The following is a 15,962-nucleotide window of genomic DNA, read 5'->3' as shown; positions in this document are numbered from 1 at the left end:
CATCGTTCACAAAATCATTTTCTTCGCAATTCTATCATTATCATGTAGTCTTTGATTCCAGGATAATGTTCCCTCAACTCTTCAATAGCAAAAGGAGTAGGAATTGCGAAGGGCGATATACCGTTAATCCGAATCTCATGTCTGCTTAGCTCTGCTGACACTGACTTGGCGATTCCCACCACTACTGATTTCGAAATAGGCTTCCATGAACAAACTCATTCAACAAAACATAAATTATCCACAACAAACCATACAAAAAAAAAAAACTTAAACGTTTTGTTGGTGGGTGGAATTCACAACACACCTTGTGAGTTTATTGCTACGTGATCTACCATCATATTGGAGTTTATTATCTCAAGAACTCTAATTATGAAAAAGACAAATTTAATTAGCTTACAATTTTTGTATTTACCCTTTATTTTACCTAATTTTGAAATTTATCTTATACCTCAATATCATCATATCGGAGTTTATCATCTCAATAACTCTAATTATTAAAACAATAAATTTAATTAGCTTACAAAATGAACCCGCGTCATTTAAGGGCTTCGATAAATTTAAAAAGTCAGGTCCACGTGTTCCTTTAATATTACTCTCGTCATCCCGTGAGTTACCAAATTAAAGAGGTCTCATTTAGTTTTGTCTTTATTCCTATGTCCTTTCCCTGTGAGTGTGGTTGTTCAAAGAGTTTAAGGTAATACTGCATCGAACATGCCGTCCATCATCCCATTTTCTTCTCTCTAATTTCTAGCTTCAACTATTACGGTGCAACAAACAATATTGAGGTTTGATCTTCCATTGTTTTTTATTTTTCTCTCTCTCCTCTACAATATATCAAAAAAAGTAGAGATACATTGAGTTTTCGTTAGAGATACATTACGTTTCTACTAGAAATACATCGAGTAGTCATTACAAATACATTGATTTACCAACTATAGATACATCAATAGTTTATAGTAGATGGTTTCTACAAATGGAAGCCATGAATGAATGCTTGAGAAGGAGAGAGATGGCATGGTTGTAATATACAGGCTTGTCAGTATTAGAATTGGAAGGTATTGTTGATTTTTGTCGCCGAACAATAACAATTTATGAGATCAATTGAGCATGCTATATTACCGCCATGGAAGGTCGGTAATGAACCTTTGATACAACTAGTTGTTGGAACGTGCGCTAGCGCACGTTCCCCCAAGATATAAAACACTATCTCTCGGAACACTATACAAATCACAAGCCTAATTACTCTATAGAAATAGTTGAAAGTATGCGTACAGTACTCCGTAGATGATAAGAAACCTGACTAATTACTTGATGTAGTTTACATATGTAGAATTCATGGCTAAGCAATAAAAATTATATGGCTAAGTTTAGGAAAATTAAACATGACCGGCCTAACAGGAGAAAGACCAGTCGTGATAGTTCCTCGCCTAACTTTGTGGCAACATACGACTCTGCAGAAAAATATCCATGATTACTTAGTTGATCAATGACGAAGCAAGAAACATGTATGTCCCGCAATTATTGATTATATATTGATAATATACAGACTACTGTCGTACTCAATCACCTGGTGTTGTGGTTTTTTTCCAATCAGTTGATGACGAGGAGGTTTCCAGTAGCCTGCGACACGATCTCCGCTCCGACCTGCAAAACAAGAATATTTCTTTCGGAATATTACCTCCGATGCTTAAGTAAGTAAGGGTTTTTAGAGAGAGAAAGTAGAGAGAAGGCAGAGAAATTAATATATGTGGTTGTTTTGTGATTGTAACCCCCTTTTCCTTGGGATTTGAGGCTTTATATAGTACTAGGTTTAGGGGAGAATAACCTAATTATTCCCTCATTTGATTGGCTGAGGTAATAGGAGAGGACAAGTGTCATTTCCCTTTTGCAGTTATTGGCCTATTAGGACATAAGTGGGATTTTTGGGCTTTTGTGCCATCATAAGGTATTTACCAAGTATGCCATTTATGTATGGACATGAATACATACATTTACCTGCATATGAATACAAATACTGAAGGAAATAGTTCCCTTGGTCCAAGTATGCATATAATATTAAGTCTAATAAATGCGGTTCAGTATTAATTAACAAGTTAATAATTCAGTGAGATCAAGTGAGCTGAATGCCTGACTAGAGGCCGCTTCAGTTCAAGTGGAATTAATTATATTAATCCACAACTTACTCTTGACTGAACCCGTAGGGTCACACAAATAGTACGTAAACGGATCAAGTATTTAATGGCATTAAATACTCCATCTATGGATATTCGGAATCGACGGATCTTGGTTTCAGTGGGAGCTGAGATCGTCACAGGCAAGAAATGAATACTCCGGAAACGATGATATTGCCGGAAACGGAAATATGGATCGTATCGGAAATATAAATATTATCCAAGTCGTAGATGTTGCCGGAAACGGAAACATGGTACGTATCGGAAAATATTATCGGAAATGGAAATATTGCCGGAATCGGAAATATTGCCGGAAACGGAAATATTGTCAGAATCGGAAATATTATCGGAATCGGAAAATAATTCCGGAAACGAAAATATTAAATATTTGTTCGAAACGGAAATTAATTCCGGAATCGAAAATATTAAATATTGTTCGTATCGGAAATGAATTCCGGAATCGGGAATTTAATCGGAAGCGTATCGTACGAATTAGCATCGGACGAGGCCTGCCAGACGAAGGCCCAGCACGAAGCCGGGCCATCGCCCAGCAAGCCAAGCGCGCCACACGAACAGCCAAGGCCACGCCAGGCCCAGCGCAAGGCCAGGCCCAGCAGGCCGTGGCAGCACGCGCAGCTGCGAGCATTGTTGCTGCTCGCGTGGGCTTGTAGCTCGCGTGGGCCGAGCGGCCGTGTGGGCTGTGCGCGGGCATGGCCTGCACGCTTGCGGGACATGCTCGTGTAGAGTTTGTGTTCACATACGAAGCCTAAAGAGTATAGGATTTGTTTAATGATTAAATTCCTAATCCTAAAAGATAAATTAATTAAAATAAGAATTCTACTAGGATTCTAATTTAATTAATTCGTATCCTAGTAGGATTCGATTACTTATTCCATGGCCTATAAATATGAGTTAAGGGCTCATAATTTATATAGAGTATTGAAAATTATATATATGAGTTAAGGGCTCATAATTTATATATGAGTTAAGTGATTTTGAGAGAAAAATTCAGTCACATAATTGCCTACAAATAGCCGAAAATTCCAAGTACCTTAAGGGCGATTCTAGTTGATCAAGCTTAAGGCGGATCCGGACGTGCTGTGGACTATCTACGGAGGGACGACACTTGGAGTCCTAAAGACTTGTTCTTGTTCGGTTCGGGCGCAGCTAGGGAGGGCACGCAACAAAGTGTATGCATCTAAACTATGCTAAATGATTATGTGTAAATAATATGCTTTCCTGGCTTTATGGTTTTTCCGCATGATTTATGTTTTGTCATATGAATCATAACCTAACAGTGGTATCACGAGCCTCTTATTATTTTCATAATCTAAATTGCATAAACATGGTTAAATTTCACAAATTTGCAAGGAATTATAAGGGGTGATTAATTTTCGTAATTGTTAATTAATTGCAAATTGTGTTTATTTAATTATATGTACGCAGTTTTTCGGCAGTTTCTTCGTTACTCATCCAAATCGAGTGATTTTTGTGTCAATTCCGCATGTAAAAGACATTCTAAAGTTTTGACAAAAAAAGTTTTTTTCGGCCGAACCCAGAATTCCCAAATTCGAAGCCTAACTATGACTTTTCGGAGGTTTTAGTTTTTCGAACGCAAAAGTTTGTAAATTTAAGATGTTAAATTAAGTATTTGCGATTCTTGTTGATAAATCTTGAATTTTTAATTGACCTACAATATATGTTTAACAAGTTTGAATGCCTAGCCTTGTTAATTATACAAACTAATTTGTAATTATGATTAATTTGTTGAAATTCGAATAATTTAGAATTAATTTGATTTTCATAATTAATTAATAGTTTAATTAGGTATCTATGATTAAAATCCACCATAAAAATTGTTAATTAATGTTAAATTTTTAATTTTTATGACCTAGATTTGAATCCTTGTTAATGGAAATTAATTGATTAATAAATTTTCGATTTTTCACCCTAAAATTATGAAATTAATATATTTTATTAATTTGTCATTAATTTTGAATTAAAAATTTTAAATTTTTATGAAAACGCTCATTAATGTTGCACGCACAAAGCAATGGAAGATATGTGTTACCCTTAAGGGGTGTTGTATAGTGCGGGCACGCGACGACGAGCAAGGGAGCTCGTCGCCCGTGCGGTACGAATGCAGCGAGCAACATAGCGCATGGCGCGCGCACGAGGCAAGGGAGCATGTGCGTGTGTGCCGTATGTGCTATACGATGGGCGAGGGCGACGATGCAAGGCACGAGCGACGAGCAAGACGCGTGTGGGCAGCGATGCTGCCGCGCCACAGCGCGCCTGGCTCGCCCAGCAAGCAAGCAGAACGCGCGAGCAGGGAGCGATCCCTCGCTCGGCGCGCGCTGGCCTGCGCAGCAACACGCGACACAGCACAAGGCTGCACACAGCGTGGCCAGCAATGACTCCGTGTGCGTGTGGCTGCCTGTGGCGTGTGGCTGTGTGTGCCTTGTGCAACGATCGATCGAGCGGGGCGCGCTGCCTCGTGGCTTGATGGGGCTTGGGCGCAAGCCCAAGTGCCTCGTCTTGCGACGATTGGTACGTTTTGATTTTAATTTTGAATTTTCAGTTCGGAAATAATTTTAATTAACTTTAAAATTGATAATTTAAATTGTTTTCTTGGAGTTTAATTTTGAATATTATAATTATTATAAATGTTAATTTATACTAATTATTTTACTAAAAATTAAATCCTTGAATTAATTTAAATTCATTTAATTCAACTGAAAATAAATTAAATAAATGGATTCAATTATAATTTAATATGAACTTTAAATTTTAATTAAACTTGTATGTTTCCGGTTAGACTAGAAATACATTTTTATGTTTAAAATTAGTAAAGCATATAAAGTTATTGGTTTAAGTGGGAGAAATTTTAGTCATAAACTCTTGATTAGGTCTACAAATCCCTTAAGGTTAAACAACTTGATTAGAATTAATAAAGACTGAATAATTGGTAGATTATTGGTGCCCTTAATTAATTACTGCAAATATTTATGTGATGCATAACGTGTTTTACTAACCAGCTATGTGGGCCATTCATGATAATGAATGGGTGAATGGTATATATTGTATATGTACTATTTTGCAGGTTATGAAGTGACTAGTATGGCCCAAATAGGATAGAAAATATGGTCTGCGTACCATTAATTTGAATGTAATTGGTCTAAAGTACCAAAATTGTTTTTCAATTCAAATATGGTCTGCGTACCACCAAATAGTTGTAATTAGTTTAATTATAGCTTATCCTATTTGAAGAAAATGGCGCCTCCCACGGAGATTTGCAAGACGGACTTTGAAGTTGAAGCTTCAAGATGAAGTCGGGCCATACTAGATCACATTTATCTTATGCATGTTTTAAGTTATTTATTGCTTTTAAATATGTCTTAAATATGCATGAGATCAAAGCTTGCTTATGTTGCATGATTAAGGATTTTAGTTCACTTAAAATCTAACCAACATAGTAAGAGCCTTAAGTTCCAAACTTAAAAATTGAGTTAAAAGGTGCCATGCCAAAATAACACTTACTTGGATATCCTTTCTTCATCGATCTTAGTAATAGTTTTCCGCCATAGCGAGGTGTTATTTATCGATACTAAAGGGGTAAGGTACACAAATAATTGTGAGTACATGTTAGTTTTGGTGAAACTCAACGATATAAGTAAGGAGTCCTTTTATGTCGTGGCAAAATCGATAGGTTTACCTAATAAGTTCTTAGACGGACCTATCAACCAAGAATAGTTTCTAGACTATTAGCAAAAGGCTTTTGCTTACCTAAAAGATTTTAGAATTGAGTCTAAATACATAACGTGTTTAATTCTTCAATGGATTTTAGGGTCTTGGAATCATTTTATTCACACCTGCCGGAACAATAAATTCGAATAAAATGCTAATAACTTGTTTGAATTGCATGATTGCTTTAATTTTCAAGTTATTACTCATGATAAATGTTTAGACTTTGCATGCTTCAATGTATGTTTTAATTATTGTTTATAATTAAATATCTTGCACTGCAGTAAACCCTTTTAGAAAGGTAACAGTAAATTTCCTCGATTGGTAGTGAATCCAAGAACGATTCACGGAAATGAGAGAAAATGAGCAATTTAAAATGTACGTTTCTTATAGCGACTTTTATGGTTGTTTTCGAGTATCAAAATCGAATGGCAAACCAATTGGTGCTTGTGAATTCAAAATACATTGTAGTTTTGAGATCATAAAGCATTGAGCTTAAACGCTCAGCTTTACCAATGGTTAACAACCTAACATCTATTTTCATTTAATTCTCGAATGAGTCTAGTCCCTAGACATTCGAATAGATCGATGCTTAGAGAACTTTAGAAGCTTCTGGTAAGATCATCTAGTTGAAACAAAATATTCAACATAAATTAAAATGGTAAGAACCTTGTTGGAGTGACATTGGACATATCTAACAAAGTATAAAAGTCAACACTAAAGAATTCAATTCTTAAGACTATAAGAAAGGGTACAAGAAATAGGAAAACAAAGGAACAAATGAAAGGAATTTACAATTCCGTTTCTACCTAAAAGTTAATGTTTAAAGAGAAGTGACCTAACAATCAAACTTCCTTGGTATCATATACCGCTTGAGGTTCTTTCTTCGGTAATAACTCAAACAATGGAAGCTAGTGTACACTAATGGCCTACAAGTAGGAAATGAAGCATGGCAATGCTACATTAGTTGTTGGGTCATCTAGTTTGTTTTAAAGTCTTTTCAAAGGCTGGAACTTAATGGCTATTTTGTTCCACAATCAGCATACCTAAATTTCTGTTTTCAAACACAGAAAGACTCACATTCAGAAGAACAAAAACTATGTTTGTTTGTTTATTTGAATGAAATGGTCATTTACGGGTTGAGTCAATATGCTTGATTAAAACAAACAAATCTTTAACAATAAAACTTTACTAGGTTCAAATCAGTCTCTTGATTTGAGTTCTAGTAACCTTTAGCATTGTTGCTTAGGCCATATCAACAAGTTAACATTCAAAAGCTCTATTTTGATGGACTTTTGAAAGTTGATTGATTTCTAGATCAATTTAAGACAACTAGTCTTACTTGTTGAAAGTAACAAAAGATATGAACTATTGTTAGAACGCCTAGACAATAGAGTTCAAAGCTAAAGAAAGATTTTATGACTTTATTATTTCACATGGATTTGAGTGAATATAGGTTTATTTACTCAAAAGTGATATAAGTTTGAATCTGTTTGGCTAGTTCAAAGATTCAGAAGTATAAAATCCACTTGGTAAGAAATCATAAAGATCTAGGATAGATCATGTTGATGATTACTTGAGACCAAAAATGATCATCAATGATTGTGTGTAGTAAATTCACAATCTAGCTCCATAAGATATGGCATATCTAAGTTGAATGATCGAAGTCAATTAGTACTTGATTCGATCAATGATGAATCATAAAGACTTTTCCTATAAATTCTAAAACAAAATGCTCAACTACCACCAAACTAAACCAAATTCGTCAAAGCTATTGAAAAGTAATTTTAGAATATCTTTTCATAATATATATCTAGAGAGTTGTTAAACTCAGTGGGAGTTTAGTGTTTGTTGTTCAACAAACTAAGGCCCAAGTATAGATATATGTTTTATTGTGATTTATTCAAATGAGACACAAGGGTATTGTTTCTACCACGAATTTTTGAGAACATAATGTTTGTTTGCTCGAAATAATGTCCTTTTGGAGATTCGTTTCCAAAATGACAAGTGGGAGAAAATAGACCTCGAAAGTCTTCGAGGCGAACAACAAACATAAACAGACATTCAGGAGGCTTTTCGAAGTTCTTTAGAAAATCCGAACATGTATTCTTTAAGGACTTTAGAAGTGGCTTTAAAGAATAGACATCTCTTAGAAGACTTTACAAGTGCTTCAAGGAGAACAGAATATTCAAAGGACTTTCAAGTGGCTATTGATATTCTATTGTTTGATGTTCTATACCAAAGTAGGCATAGAGTTCAAGTCACTAAAACTATGCGATTCTTCTATTAGATAGTGAAGAAACCTACAACTTGCAGTCAAACTATTATCACAAAGATTAATGAGTTTGTGACTTGTAAGAAAGCTATGACGAAATATAGATTCCCTAAAATGGTTAGAGGCCATATATAGACTATATGTTTAGATGGTTAGAGGCCATAAAACATACTCAATGTTTTGATGACAAAATTGAAATTTTGTTGATTTGCAAGAATAGTTTCACACCTACTGGTTGCAAGTTTGTTTTAAGGATAAAAACCATCAAACATGGAATTGTGTTCACACACAAAGCTAGATCAGTTGCTAAAGGTTACAAGCAAATTCACGGCATGGATTGTGTTGAAACCTCATGCATAATCGTAATGCTCAAGTCTATAATTCAAGCAATAATTGCATATTGGTACATATGGCAACCGGATGACAAAACGTATTCCTCAATCAAATGTTGGAAGAAACTATGTACATGGAATGTCATAGGATTTGTGGATCCAAATAAATTCTTGAAAAGAAAGCTAGCTTATGAAATGTATAAAGATTTAAGCAAGCAATTGGGAATTGGAATTGTATTTTAGTGAAGCTAATAAGTATTTTAGTTTCATAAAATGTACATAATTCTTATAGATATATAAGAAGTTTAGTGGGAGTACGTAAAACTTAATTGGTCCTATGTGTATCACACACATATCTCTCCATTGTGAAATAACATTCAAATGCTAATAACTTAGATTTGAGATTATTCATCAATGATGGACCATGGCGAAACTTAGTACATACTGGGTATTAAGATCTATTTACAAAGATCTTATGATATTGTTTTAGATTAAGTAATGGCATTTACTAAATCAGACACGAAAGACTCCATTGGAGATATTCGACCCATATGAATAAATCTAAGTAAAGAATGTTTGACCTATGTATAAGCATTTACTAAGTTAAAACATCAAAGGATCTAAGTGAGATTCTTAACCTATATTATATGTCAAAGAATTTAGCTGGATTCAGTATCTACTGAAATTGAATGAGCTAAAGTTACATGAATAGAATTCAATTGAGAATTATTCTGCAAAAGAATTTATCATGTATGATATAATATGAGGATCGCCAAAAATGTATCGTATGGCTTTAGGCATAAACGAACATATACCAATCTCTATTGATCTAAGTGAAGATCAACTAGATTGAGATCAAGAAAAACTTATGGTACTTGAAAAGGTACATAGGAATAGTTCTTGATTCAAGGAAATAAAGATATGCTAAATATTGATGCTACACGCATAAACACTGGCAAAGGATCAAGCAAGATTCCCTTGGAGTTAACCATTGGCAAGGACGAGCTATAGAGCATCGTGTTTTGAAAATGACAACATGGATTGGAGACAATGAGTCGTTGCGTGGGAAATTAAAATATTAATTTCTATGTTCTAAGATACAGCTGGAAAGTATTCCACATATCTGTGAACTGCTTGGATAAGTAAATCCAAACAAAGCATCACTAGCAACCTAAACAGTTGAAGTAAAAGTACTTATTGCCTAAGAAGCAATAAAACAGAGTTGTTTATATTAATGAGTTCTTCATTGAACTTGGGAAGACCACATGTTTGTTGACTTAATGGTTCTTCATTGCAAAATGCGTAGAACCACTACTGTAGCAAGAAAGACTAGATCACAAAATAAACATACTCAAAAGATCTTATCATCTATCTCGAAGAACATTCGATGAAAAGGATATTAAGATTGGCAAAGCATGATAACTAAACCTATGCAACAAGTGAGAAACAACACTCACATTGTGGCACTGGAAATCAAGCATAGCTTTGAATTCCATGAACTGTTTTAAAGATGGGTTTGAGGCCCATGGTTGTAAAACATTGGGGTTGAACATTTATCATATATGAAATGCATTTTCATATTCCATTTAATCTTGGGTTAGTATTAAATGATGAGTCCCTTCAATTTGACGAAATATTCAAGATAGACTATCAGGACCAGTCCTGTGGCTAAGAAATGTCTATCAAGTGAACTTGAATGTCAAAAGTTGAAAATGGTCCCTGGTCGGAGCTTTCTATAAAATTGGACGCATAGAAAACGTTAGACGACTAAAATGCAAGATGACTAGTAGTTCTGTTTCTTGAACTATGTGGACATGGCAATGTCATAATCATTTGCATAGATACTTACTTTGGGAAGACTAGTATCGGACAGACCTATGAGACTTTATTGTAAGAGATGAAAATCTGTCATAAGTAAATTTCATTAAAATTATTAGACACTAAATCCTCAATACCTGAGTGATTTGAGATTACTTGTTTGAGAACTGGTTACTTTGACGTTGACCAACCGTCGCACCGTAAAAGGAGGCTATAAAGGCAACGCTCAGGTAATCACCTATCAAACGAAGCCTAATCTCAAGATCGCAAGATTGGGATTGTCCTCCCATAAATCGGGATGAGATGCTTAAAAGTTATACAAGGCCACTCGGAGAGCTAGAAACTGTAAAATGCATGGCCGTGCTCAGATGAATCATAGGCTATGATTATCTGTTTATTTGATCAGTTGAACTCTGAAACCGAGAAACACCTCTGGACATAATAAGGATGACAACTCTTACCTTATGTTCAAGAGCAAGCATCGAGTGACAAAGGAATTAGGTAAATGCACACTTGTCCCTAAGGACAAGTGGGAGACAGAAGGAAATAGTGCCCTTGGTCCAAGTATGCATATAATATTAAGTCTAATAAATGCGGTTCAGTATTAATTAACAAGTTAATAATTCAGTGAGATCAAGTGAGCTGAATGCTTGACTAGAGGCCGCTTCAGTTCAAGTGGAATTAATTATATTAATCCACAACTTACTCTTGACTGAACCCGTAGGGTCACACAAATAGTACGTAAACGGATCAAGTATTTAATGGCATTAAATACTCCATCTATGGATATTCGGAATCGACGGATCTTGGTTTCAGTGGGAGCTGAGATCGTCACAGGCAAGAAATGAATACTCCGGAAACGATGATATTGCCGGAAACGGAAATATGGATCGTATCGGAAATATAAATATTATCCAAGTCGTAGATGTTGCCGGAAACGGAAACATGGTACGTATCGGAAAATATTATCGGAAATGGAAATATTGCCGGAATCGGAAAAATTTCCGGAAACGGAAATATTGTCAGAATCGGAAATATTATCGGAATCGGAAAATAATTCTGGAAACGAAAATATTAAATATTTGTTCGAAACGGAAATTAATTCCGGAATCGAAAATATTAAATATTGTTCGTATCGGAAATGAATTCCGGAATCGGGAATTTAATCGGAAGCGTATTGTACGAATTAGCATCGGACGAGGCCTGCCAGACGAAGGCCCAACACGAAGCCGGGCCATCGCCCAGCAAGCCAAGCGCGCCACACGAACAGCCAAGGCCACGCCAGGCCCAGCGTAAGGCCAGGCCCAGCAGGTCGTGGCAGCGCGCGCATCTGCGAGCATTGCTGCTGCTCGCTTGGGCTTGTAGCTCCCGTGGGCCGAGCGGCCGTGTGGGCTGTGCGCGGGTATGGCCTGCACGCTTGCGGGTCATGCTCGTGTAGAGTTTGTGTTCACATACGAAGCCTAAAGAGTATAGGATTTGTTTAATGATTAAATTCCTAATCCTAAAAGATAAATTAATTAAAATAAGAATTCTACTAGGATTCTAATTTAATTAATTCGTATCCTAGTAGGATTCGATTACTTATTCCATGGCCTATAAATATGAGTTAAGGGCTCATAATTTATATAGAGTATTCAAGTATTTAAAGTGATTTTTAGAGCAAAATTCAGTCACATAATTGCCTACAAATACCCGAAAATTCCAAGTACCTTAAGGGAGATTCAAGTTGATCAAGCTTAAGGCGGATCCGGACGTGCTGTGGACTATCTACGGAGGGACGACACTTGGAGTCCTAAAGACTTGTTCTTGTTCGGTTCGGGCGCAGCTAGGGAGGGCACGCAACAAAGTGTATGCATCTAAACTATGCTAAATGATTATGTGTAAATAATATGCTTTCCTGGCTTTATGGTTTTTCCGCATGATTTATGTTTTGTCATATGAATCATAACCTAACAAATACGTATACTCTTTTCTTACTTAGATAAGTACATACACTCCTGGTAATCATACGTAAGGTTGCTTACGGGGAATAATACGTGCCACGTGTCGTATCTTTATTGGTACAAGTTGGCATGGTAATTTTGCCCACAACATTTGCCCCTCAAGAAGGGCATTTCTGGAAACAATCTTTCAGATATCGCTTCTTGACTCTTGATATTCAGATACACTTTTGGACATGTGGTGAGATGGTGACAAGTGTCACTTTTTCTCATTTTTGCCCTTCTCTATATATAGGGGGAGGTAAATTCTCATTTTTACGTTTCATTTTTACAGAGCTCCAGACAGGCGATTTCCGGCGAAGATCAACCACCAGTAGGCGATTTCCGGCCACCGCAAGACTCAACCTGTTCTTCACCAGACTCAATCTGTTCTTCACCAAACTCGTCCAGTTCTTCACTAATCTCTTCTCATATCTTTTAAGGTTAGTTCTTTACCTATTTTACATGTTTTTTGTCATATGGTCGTCACTTGTTATTTCTGTTTGATGAATGGCACCTTAGTACTAGATAAGTGTTTGTTGGGTTAATGAGGCGTTCAGGCCGCCCGTCGTTTCTTGGGAAGACGCCCACTCACGTCTTTTACTTCATTGTTAGTCACCCCTAACCGGAGCTCTGTTCACTATGCAGAAGGCATGACAAGAACTAAGCAGACGGCGGATCCTACTCGCATGCGTTTGCGAGAGGGGGCGGCTACACCTCCTATGGAGAGATACTCTTCCACTGACCCGGCAGTAGACGAGGAATATGCCGATCTCTTTCAAGAGATCGATGAATATGCCGAGGTAGAGGAAGAAAAAACCGCAAGCTCATCTAAGCGTACAGCGAGCCGGGAAGTCGGGGAGCCGAGCGTAGCTCCATTGCCTTTGGTTGCTGAGGAGCAGGAGGCTGCTCCAGTGCAGGTTAGGCCAAGAGGCCGGGAAGAAGCTCAGCTTCTTCCTTCGGAGATTCATCCAGATATTGGCTGGATGAGATGGCTGGAGAAGAATGGGGCCGATATGAGAGACGACCTCTGCGTCGGTGAGGGATATCAGAAGCGAGTGCCGGCTGGCTTGGACTCGACGGCCATTCTGCTGGCCGAGGGAGAGTTTCCCGTTTATGCCACCGCCATTAAGCTTGGCATGAGGTTCCCTCCACATCCCTTTGTTGTGGAGGTTCTGGATGGGTTCAACATTGGGGTGGCTCAACTGACCCTAAATTCCTGGGCAGATGTATTCGGCTACATTGCCAAATGCGCGGTGAACAACGTGCAGCCGTCCTTCAATGCACTCTTGCATCTGGTTTCCATCTCCCGTTCCCCTAATGCCGCCGAGGGGTGGTTTGAAGGAAATAGTGCCCTTGGTCCAAGTATGCATTCTATGTTAAGTCTAATAAATGCGGTTCAGTATTAATTAACAAGTTAATAATTCAGTGAGATCAAGTGAGCTGAATGCCTAGCTAGAGGCCGCTTCAGTTCAAGTGGAATTAATGATATTAATCCACAGCTTACTCTTGACTGAACCCGTAGGGTCACACAAATAGTACGTAAACGGATCAAGTATTTAATGGCATTAAATACTCCATCTATGGATATTCGGAATCGACGGATCTTGGTTTCAGTGGGAGCTGAGATCGTCACAGGCAAGAAATGAATACTCCGGAAACGATGATATTGCCGGAAACGGAAATATGGATCGTATCGGAAATATAAATATTATCCAAGTCGTAGATGTTGCCGGAAACGGAAACATGGTACGTATCGGAAAATATTATCGGAAATGGAAATATTGCCGGAATCGGAAATATTGCCGGAAACGGAAATATTGTCAGAATCGGAAATATTATCGGAATCGGAAAATAATTCCGGAAACGGAAATATTAAATATTTGTTCGAAACGGAAATTGATTCCGGAATCGGAAATATTAAATAATTGTTCGTATCGGAAATGAATTCCGGAACCGGGAATTTAATCGGAAGCGTATCGTACGAATAAACATCGGACGAGCTTGCTAGACGCAAGCCCTAGCACGAAGCTAGGCCCAACGCCTAGCAAAGCCCGCGCGCGACCAAAGCAAGCAAAGCCCAAACGCGAGAGCAAGGCCAGCAGGCACGCGCCCCTCGTGGGCTGCGAGCACTTGCTGGGCCTGGGCTCAGCGCGCGCGCACGCAAGGCGCCCCTCGTGGGCTGCTGCGCCTGCGTGTGTGTTTGTGCTTGCGTACGAAACCTTGATCGGTTAGGATTCGTATAAGATTGATTCCTAAGTCTACTAGATAAATTAAGTGATTGAATTTTAGATTAATTCAGATTCACTAAATCGTTTCCTAGTAGGATTCTAATATCCGATACCCATGCCCTATAAATAGGTGATCAATGCTCACAATTTATATCGAGAATTCAAGTATTCAAAGTGATTTTTGAGAGCAAAAATTCAGTCATACAATTGCCTATACTAGCCGAAAATTCTAAGTACCTTAAGGGCGATCCTAGTTGGTCAAGCTTAAGGCGGATCCGGACGTGCTGTGGACTATCTACGGAGGGACGACACTTGGAGTCCTAAAGACTTGTTCTTGTTCGGTTCGGGCGCAGCTAGGGAAGGCACGCAACAAAGAGTATGCATCTAAACTATGCTAAATGATTATGTGTAAATAATATGCTTTCCTGGCTTTATGGTTTTTCCGCATGATTTATGAATTGTCATATGTATCATAACCTAACAGTGGTATCAAAGCCTCTTATTATTTTCATAATCTAAATTGCATGAACATGGTTAAATATTACAAATTTGCAAGAATTAAAAGGGGTGATTAATTTTCGTAATTGTTAATTAATTGCAAATTGCGTTTATTTAATTATACGTACGCAGTTTTTCGGCAGTTTCTTCGTTACTCATCCAAATCGAGTGATTGTTGTGTCAATTCCGCATGTAAAAGGCATTCTAAAATTTTGACAAAAATAGTACTTTTCGGCCGAACCCAGAATTCTCAATTTCGAAGCATAACTATGACTTTTCGGAGGTTTTAGTTTTTCGAATGCAAAATTTCGTAAATTTAAGATGTTAAATTAAATATTTGCGATTCTTGTTGATAAATCTTGAATTTTTGATTGACCTACTGTATATGTTTAACAAGTTTGAATGCCTAGCCTTGTTAATTATGCAATCTAATTTGTAATTATGATTAATTTGTTGAAAATTGGAATAATTTAGAATTAATTTGATTTTCATAATTAGTTATAATTTAATTAGATACCTATGATTAAAAACCACCATAAAAATTGTAAATTTATGTTAAATTTTAAATTTTTATGACCTAGACTTGAATCCATGTTAATCGGAAATCAATTGAATAATAAATTTTCGATTTTTCGCCCTAAAATTATGAAATTAATATTATTTATTAATTTGTCATTAATTTTGAATATAAATTTTAAATTTTTATGCGATTCGCTCATATAACTTGCAAGCACAAAGCAATGGACCCTACGTGTCACCCTTAAGGGGTGTTGTATAGTGCGGGCATGTGACGACGAGCAAGGGAGCTCGTTGCCCATGCGGTACGAATGCAATGATCAAGGCCTTGGTGCACGAGCACAAGGCAGCAGCCCTGCCTTGTGTCGTGGGCTGTGTGCAATGGGCGAATGGGCGAG

This window comes from Spinacia oleracea, chromosome 3, assembly GCF_020520425.1.
Source record: "Spinacia oleracea cultivar Varoflay chromosome 3, BTI_SOV_V1, whole genome shotgun sequence".
Lineage (NCBI taxonomy): Eukaryota > Viridiplantae > Streptophyta > Magnoliopsida > Caryophyllales > Amaranthaceae > Spinacia > Spinacia oleracea.
Note: the sequence above shows the minus strand (reverse complement) of the source record.